The following is a 9,646-nucleotide window of genomic DNA, read 5'->3' as shown; positions in this document are numbered from 1 at the left end:
GGCAGCCAGTCTTGCCAGACGTCGCTCTTCTCTGTGTCGGTCTGGCCTCATCCATTTATTCTACGTTACTATAACAAAGGTCGTTTCCATCGCCGAAGCTAGTGACAGTTCTCGAATATTCGTGTCAATTATTCTTTAGCACATTGCTCATGATGTTCTTGAGTCCGGCCGTTGCATCTTTCGCGACTCATGTTTTGCGACGCACCCGTCTCAACAAGTTTGAAGCCCCCAAGATGAACCCTCTGGCGGAGTCCCGACCGACCACACCAGCGAGCATTTTGGCCAAGTAGTCGTCGCCGAGCCTCAGTGGTCAAGCTCGCCTTTAGGGAATGCCACGCGAACGTCTGTGGACCGCTTGCAACTCCTTTGCGTATACAATTTCAATCCTGCCCGATCAAGGAACACTGTTACAAGGCTATGCAACCCTCCATAGAAGTTTCTCTGTGATCTAAGCGAATGTATCCGTTGGAGTCATCCGGGTGTCCACAAGATGTGCCGGTAGCTGACACCCTGCTGAATAGAATCATAGATGAAAGTCTGGGAGTAGGAAAAATCCAATACCCAGCGATAATACTGGAGTGGCAGTTTTCGCTGAGATAAGTGGGCCGTTGTGCACCTTGACGTGTACTTTGACCCACATTATTTCTTGCTGCAGTGATGCTAGAGCTCCTCGGTCACCATTGTCCCTCCATGGCCTAATCGTCAATCTCATCGCAGAGCGCGCGAGGTGTGGTGAGCCGCGGGGGGGTGCGGGCCGCATAGCATACTCAAAGCCGTACTCAGCTTCACGTTAAAAATTATTGAAGTGACGGGTATCCATGCATCTCAATTAATAACTGCTGCTACGCAAGATGCAACACGAAAAGGAGCTAGATAACAAGACGCTCCATCCAACCGGCGCCTCGGACAGACCCCAGCAACATCACAAGTCCTCATTGTCACCAACACCGTCCATCTCCTCCTGAGCTCGCTTGGCATACAGTGCCATAGCCTCATCGATCTGGGCGTACATCGTGACCAGATGAGAGTCCATGCGGGCTTTCTTCGCCTTGAGATCCTCGACAGCGTCGAGGGCCTTCCGCTTCTGGCCGGCAGCATGACGGAATTTCTTCTCGTACCCATCGATAGAGTTGGGCGCCACAGTATGGGGCGCCATCTCCATGGCGTCCAGGTCCGCAACAATCGCCTCTTTGTGCTTTTTCATGGCGGCAGTGTAAGCTTCTGCGTCGCTGTGATGCTGGCTCTTGAGTGCCTCGACCTTTTCCTGGGAGCCCTCGAACTCGACCCGTATGTCGCGAAGCGTGGTTACTACCACAGACTCTCTCTCGAGAAGAACCGACTTGTTCTTCTTGCCTCCTGAAACGGTGTTCTTCCGGCCAAGGTCGTTCGTGTTCGTGTTCTCCTCGTCGCCGGAGATCTCCGGGCTTTTGTCATGCAGGTCAATTGCCGAGTCATCGCAGTCGCTGACAGCCATGTTGCTTTTTGACAGGCCGAGGAGGAGTGCAGAAACGTTCAAGTCGGTCTCTGTCGGTGGAGGCGGAGCAGAGTTTTGGTCGCGCGTTGGGCTGTTGGATGGTGGGCTGTTTGCTGGAGTCTCGGCAGTGACTAGGCGGCTGGTGGCCTTGGCAGTGCAGTTTCCGGTTGCTTGTGAAGTAGTAATCACTGTTGTGAGGGAGGTATCGGGCTCTTTGTCGGAGTCGGTCGATGTGCCTGGTAGCTTCGCAGCTTCGATGGCACGGCTGGGAGCTTGAGACTGCTCGACTGAAGCAAGAAAATTAGCTGCGTTGAGGGGGAACTCAGGCTCGATGGCGAACATACTGTTGTGTTGATGAAGGACTTGTTCAAAGTCCTTTGGCTGGAATTCGAGTTGCAGTGGGTGGAGATATGGAAGACGCCGACGACAGGATACCTCCAACTTGAGATGCAGGTCCCTCGCGGACGGCAGCTCCTTCTGTGCGGCGACGATCCTCCAAGTGCGCTGCGACTTGACAGCGGAGCCGAACCACAGGAAGAGTTCAAAGTCGTCCTGAAGGCCAAAGCGCGACGCAGCCATTCGGAGGCGCGAAATCTCTCGTTTGCCCTGGGTCTGTTGAATTTTGTCCCACGTCTGAGCGAAAACGGCGCGCAGGATAGTGATCAGGTCGAAACGGGAGATGCGGCGCTGGATGAAATCGGGGAATGGCTCCTGAATGTTGGCGGCAATGTATTGATCCTTGACGCTCTGCCAAAGGTGATTGAGTACGTCTTCGGTCTTGCTCACGGCGTCGAGTATGCAGCAGATGGCGGCCTCGAGTCCCGGAGTCGTGACGGGCTAGCGGGCAAAGTTCGTGATGGCGCGATCTGGTTGCATTTGGGAAGTTGATCGGAAATATCGCTGCAGGAAAGTAGGACCGTTTGGGAAGTAGAAGCGCGAATGGCGTGCGGTCAAGTTTAACAGCGAAGGCGAGATGGGGGCGCAGTGCGTTGTCTCCTGCAAACCATTGAGGTAGGTAGCCAGCTGAATGGGCGGGCAGGTACCCAAAAAAAATCAGTTGGCAGGCCGCCGTTTCCTGCTTGCCCCGGTACGTACCTACCCCGGCCACCAAGGTAGGTGCCAACCCCAGACAAGTCTCACGCACCTTGGGCAGGTGCCTTGGACCGGCGCCTTCCCGCCCAGACAAGCAGACTTTGTCTTCCAAGCGCCTCCCTCTGCGAGAATCACAGCAAGCATTGCTGATACAAAGGATTGGGGGTACTTCTGAATTGGCATGCATCCACACGTTGCTATATGTTCCTCGCTGGAGCTGGTGCTAGACGTGGACTGTCAAGGTCGGACTTTAGGGGCCCAAAATCTGATTCGCACCCAATCAGCGACGAGCAGTGACATGCATCGCCCTTCCATTGCTGCAACTGCCCAAATCAACCCTCTGAAAGACGATCAGCAAAGGTGGGTCGTTGTACCAACTGAGTGGCACAATGGCCCACATTAATTCATCACGATGTGAAAGCACCACCCACTGGTGCAGCGGCCCAACAGAGTCTTCCGCTTGCGCAACCTCAACATCGCCCAGCCCCAATTCCAACCGCTGCTACCAACCGTGATGCTCAGGGTGGTTGAAGCTACTTATTGAGAATTCTGTTGCTGTCTCGGTCTGGACAGTCATCACGTCTCTGCAGTCTCAGTCCGAACAGGGATAATACATGGCGATTGAAAGGCGGCGATGGAGAAGATTTATGGAGCTGGAATACTTGGAGGGTGGAAGTGTTCGCGAGACCTGTTTGGAGATGCTTTGGAGAGACTCGCAGGGGACTAGGGGGGCATTGCAGGCAATCCTTTCAATATGTGATTTCTTTCTGCCAAACGGTATCAAGGCAATGTAACTTATCTTCAGGCTTGTGTGTCGGCAGAGCCTAGGTTGACGCAGACCTAGCATAGTCCTAACGAGCGTTTGAGTAAGATCGGGGAGAATTGGCGCGAGAATAATCGAAGGGAAATACACGTCCGGGGCAGGACGCGCAAAACAATTGCAATGAAGTGGACAAGTCTAACTGTTAGTAAGGCATGGAAGCTGGCGGGGAAAACGGGACACCAGCTCCTACATTTCTGGCCCGAGTCCATTGGCGTGCGGCCCTTGTCGCGTACCAAGAGAGGTAATATCTCAAGGCATATATGCCCATATCAGGACGAGGAACTGTGGCCAAAAAGCGGCCGTTTCGAGGTGAAATCCACCTAGGGCGTGCAGTTGCCCGAAATCATCGACAAGGCGGAAGTAACAGCAGTGCGGTGAGGGCAATTCTGTGAAAGAGGGCGAAAACACGGTGGCTGGCAAAGTAAGCGTTGGAGGGCCTGGAACTACAGGGAGAAATCTGTGGTTGAGTAGGTCGTCAATCACTCAATGAGAACGCCATCGCAAATCTGGTCCTACCCGTGCCTCTGGGATGGGCAGGTGCGTCGAGCAACTCACCACTTCCAACATAGTTCCCGCCAATTCAAGTTCAACTTGGATGCAGCAAAGAAGAAGCGTGAGTGCGACCATGAAAGTGATTCACCTCGCCCTCCAGATCGCCGGCAGCAAATCTGTCATCGATAATTGCAATTCATCTATGTTGCTGGTTTTTTGCGCTTCGTCGCAATTTCACACTGCACGAGCGCCGCCGTGGGTTTTCGCCGCTCGCGCCTTTTGGGCCGGCCCTGACACGTCGCAGGCGCTTTTGCTGGGCATAAGAATCTGTGAAAACGCTGCATGTTGCCCTCGGCCAATGTCGCGGTTGAATTGCGAGTGCTTACAAACGAATGATGCTAACAGAGAGTCGATGTTATTGGTCAAGCTGCGGCTGACACTTTCGGACGCATGCTAGAGCCGGCACCCGTACATCCGCTTCGCCGGGTGGGGCGTCCCCACTTCAGGATCGGCTCCGGCCGCATGATGCGGGCCGCATTGCGTTGCGCACGCCGACAAGGTGAAAAAACATGAAGATGCAAAAGAAACCCACCTCCAAAAATAGACGAAAGCTCATGGAAGGCAGCGCGCACCGTCTGAACAATCCTCAAGCCGTCCTGACTTCGCATTGATGGTGCTGTCGCCCAAGAGTGGAGAAGGGCTGAAAACGTGCATCGGCGCCCAGAGAACCTCAAATTGTCGAATAAAAAGGGCGAAAATTGTCTGATGCTGAGAAGCAGACAGCACAAGTCATGGAATAGCTGCCAGAGTGCTGCGAGGCTGATGTTTTGGTGCTGTCACTGAGGATGTGAGAAAAACTTCCCCGAAATTCCCGGGACTTTTTTTGTAGACAAACACCAGATCGTCATATTATTCATGTTTTTGCCGCGCTTTTCGCTGCGTAATTTGTGACGATGATTTGACTCAATTCCGCCATGTCTTTTAAATTTTTGAGGCGCTGTTAATGATTTGCAGCTTTGTATCTTTTTGAGGAAGAAAATGTCGTGGTGTTTTCGAGAAAGCTGTGCTGATTACGTAACCGTGTGCGCGGCTGGCACCGCCATTTACCCGCGATCGGCTTCAATCAGGCACCTTAGTCGGGCGCACAAGCGCATGTTTTCATGCAGCGAGTCTATTTCTGTTAGATTACAGGGGTTAAATTAGCGCTTCTTAGCTGCTAGGGGAGGCTTGGATAAGTAGATAATCTACCTAGCGAGAATAGTAAGCCTTATAAAACCTATATATAGAGTTTTACTAATTTCTAAGGATATATATATAATATAGATCTAAATTAATTAGATAATTAATAGTTTAATTTATATTAACTAATATACTATTAAGCTATTTATAATATTAAAGAATAGTTAATAAGTATATAATAATACTTCTAAATAATAAAAAGATCTCTTTAAGAAATATAGAAAATTAAATATTTTAAATTAACTAAGTTTAAGTTTTCTACTATTCTTATTAATTATAGTATACTATAAACTTTAAGAAGTTCTCTAAGAGTACTATTTAAACTTATAAGTGTTATAACCTATTATATATAAATAATAGTTAACTGACCTACTTAAGCATTAGGCAGCTAAGATAGGATATTTATACTATAGAGTTAATAGGAATAATAGGGACTTACTTAGAATAGAAGAACTATAGTATAAGTTATATAATAATAAGATAAGGAAATAATTAGTAGAGTATAAGAAAAAACGCTTAGTAATTAGTTAGTATTACTAACTAATTATAATTACTTATATACCTAGGTGATCACTTAAAAGTAGATAAAGAATACTATTTAGGACTTATATATAGTATAACTTAAGCCTTACTTAAAGTTAAACTCTTATAGCTTTTTAGTAATTAACTTAGTATTTATCCTTATAAATACTTTTAGCTTACTTTTATTATAAATTACTTATTAAGTTTAAGACTAATTACTTTAAACTTTAAAAGACCTAATCTATTATAGCTTATAACCTATAATTTTAGTATACTATTATAATATATTAATCCCTAGCTTCTATTAGTAGACCTTACTATTAGATAGCTAACTATAATATTTTAATTACTCCTATTTAGTAAATTAACTATTAATACTTACTAATAGTAAAATAATAAGTATATCTTTATATACCTCTACTAAGTTACCTACTTTAAGAACCTCCTCCTCTTTATAGTAATTAATTTAGAACTTAGTTAAAGAACTTAAAATAGTCCCTATAGTAGTAGACTTTAATAATAAAGTAATACTAAAGAAAGATACCTATAAACGCCTTTAAACTAGAGTAAAGAAAGGAGATAATAATATTACTAAGGTTTAGACTATATATAATAATACTACTATAGAACTTTAAAGCTTTAAGGAAATAATATAATAACTAGGAAATAACCTTTAGTATATTATAGACCTAGAAAATAAAGTTATTTAACTTAGAGGATAAAATAGTAATATAAATATTAAAGAACTTTAAGAAAAAATCTATACTTTATATATAGTAACTAATATTATTATAACCCCTACTAGAAAATAATAGAAACTTAAACTTAATACCTTAATTACTTATAATAATACTTCTAGATAACTTAAATTATTTTTAATTTAAGTTAAGAACTATTAGAACTTCTATTATAGAGACTTTATTAGTTAGATTAAAAAAATTATTTATATTACTATTTACTTATAAGGATAAACTTTTAAATAGTTTAAACTTATCTAAAAAGAGTTCTTTAAATATAAAACCTTAAATAAATACTCTACTAAAACCTATAATATCTATAGTAACTTTAAAAGATTTAAAGATACCCTCTATTCTCTCTTCTAAGACCTTAATAAGAAATAATAAATTAAGAGAGACTTTATATAGTTATAATAGATAAAGTTAACTAAAGAATATATTACTATATTTAGATAACTTAGTATCTAATTTAACTTTATTAAAGAAATTAAGATCTTTATATTTTATTAAAGATTTAAGGATAAAGTTAAAGATAAGATTATTAAGATTAATTATCCTAAAGACTTTCTTTAGTATATTAACCTTATTATTAAGATTAATAATTAGCTTTTTAAATATTATAAGGAAAAAGGTAAAAAATAATAAGGATTAAACTTTAGATATAAGTATTAATAGTAGCCTTAGTAGAAGTTTAGCCCCTAATAGAATAATAATAGACTTTATAATAACTAGAGTAATACTTACTAAAGTACTACCTATAAATAGTATAGTAAATTTATAGATTTTAATATAATAATTAAACTTAATAATAAAAAGCCTTAAAACCTTAAGTATTATAACTATAATAAATAAGGATATATTACTAGAGATTATAAGTAGTTTAAGAAACTTTTTTAGAAACTAATAGCTAAATAACTTTAATAGGTTAATATTATTACTAAAACCCTATATATATCTTAATCTTAAACTAAATATTATAATAATAACTATTAGATTTATTTTAAAGATAAGGAAATATTAGGATACTACTTAAGGGATAGTAACTTTAGATATTTTAAATATAATATAACTACCTTAAATATATATCTAATAACTTTAGTAATAATATATATTAGTAATAATAAGATTTAAAAGAAAACTAAAGAATAACTAGATAAGATACTCTAAGTATAGTAACTTAAACTAATTCCTAGTTCTACCTTAAAAATAACTAATAGCTAAAACTAAACTAATTATAAACTTTTAAACTAAATTACTTATATAATACCTAAAGAACTAGAGAATAATAATAAATAGGATCACTAATATAACCCCTTAGAAGAGTAATAACTATTTAATCTTATAAATAATTAGACTTTTAGAGAAGGAGAAAGCTCTCTTTATAACTTAAATAAACCTTATAATATTATATACTAATATATTTAGGTAGAGATTACCTATAAACTTACCCCTAATATAGATAATATTAGCTCTAAAAAGGAATCTAAGAAAGATAATATACTAAAGTAAATTATATATAAGTAAATTAACCTATATAATAGTAAATAGTTTATTAAACTTTATAGTATACCTAATACTAAACTAAGAATATATTACACCTTATAACTTAGAATTAAAGATCACCCCTATTTTAGAATTATTAACCTTAACTATTAATACCTCTTTTAGGTATAATATTTCTTTAATTATTATAAAATCTATATAAGAGATAAGTATAACTACTATTTCTAATTTAAGTAATATAATAATAGTCCTTTATAAAATATTTATACTATATATACCTTTACTAGATAGGAACTTAGAAAGTTTAATAGTAATATTACTATATTCACCTCTAATTAATAATTTCTTATAGAATACTTCTATAATAAATAGATAAACTAGGATAAATACTAATATAATAAATACTAAATTTACTATAAAGAAAAAGTATATACTTAGAGAATTATAAAGAATAAACCTTAACCTCTTTAANTATAAAGAAAAAGTATATACTTAGAGAATTATAAAGAATAAACCTTAACCTCTTTAAATTAGATACTATAAAAATAACTTAATAAAGGTATAATAAGAAGGGAAATAAATTACTTACTTAAAATACCTAAAGTAGTTAAAAAACTAAACTTACTTATTAATATAGAACTATAATAAGTAATAAGGAAAAGGTTTATCTACTAAATATTATAAAGATATTAAAGTAATATAGAACTTAAAGTTACTATTAATTAATAAATAATACTTATACTAATTAATAGTAGAGCTAAAGTAAACTTTATTACCCCCTAAGTTATTAATAAGCTAAAAGTACTATAAAGAGGAAAAGAATAATTATACTAACTATATATAGTAAAAAGAGAAGAATTTAAGTATAAAGGAGGTACTACCTATAATAAAACTATACCTCTTAAGATAAGTTACTTAAATTAAAAAAAAAGAATTTAATTTAATATTACTAACTTAAGAATATATAATATAGTATTAAAATTACTTTAGTTATAAATAAATAACCTATAAATAGATTAGAGTAAAAGCTAACTCTATTTAGATTATAATAACTTAGTTTTTAAGTAGTTTTATTAAAAATAAGCCTTAAATAACCTAATATAATAAGGAACTATAAGATAATATATCTACTACTTTAAGGTAAAATAAGCTATATTACTACTATTAATAATAATAGATCTTAAATAAAAGAACGATCTACTTCTATCTATCTTAAAAGAATATAAAGTTTATAAGAAACTCTTTATAACTAAATTAGAAATTAAACTACCTAAATATATTAGTTTTAATTATAAAATCCCCCTTAAAGAAGGAAAAGAACTATAATTTAATAAGATCTATAGACTTAACTTAATAGAAATAGAAGCTTTAAATAAATACTTTAAAGAAAACCTTAGAAAAGGTTATATTAAACCTTTAATATTACTAATAGGAAGCTCTATTTTATTTATACCTAAGAAGAATAAAAAACTATAACTATATATTAACTATTATATACTTAATAAAATAATAATTAAAAATTATTACTTACTACCCCTTATAGATAAAATAAGATAACTCCTATATAGAGTTAACTAGTTTATAACTTTTAACTTTAAAAGGGCTTATAACTTAATCTAAATAAAATAAAGTAAAGAATAGAAGACTACTTTTTTAGATATAAAAAGGATATTTTAAGTACTTTATTATAGTTTTTAGTTTTATTAATATACCTATAATATTTTAGAATATAATTAATATAGTATTATATAAGTATATTAATAT

This window comes from Colletotrichum gloeosporioides, assembly GCF_011800055.1.
Source record: "Colletotrichum gloeosporioides strain Lc1 chromosome Unknown consensus_25, whole genome shotgun sequence".
Classification (NCBI taxonomy): Eukaryota; Fungi; Ascomycota; class Sordariomycetes; order Glomerellales; family Glomerellaceae; genus Colletotrichum; species Colletotrichum gloeosporioides.
Note: the sequence above shows the minus strand (reverse complement) of the source record.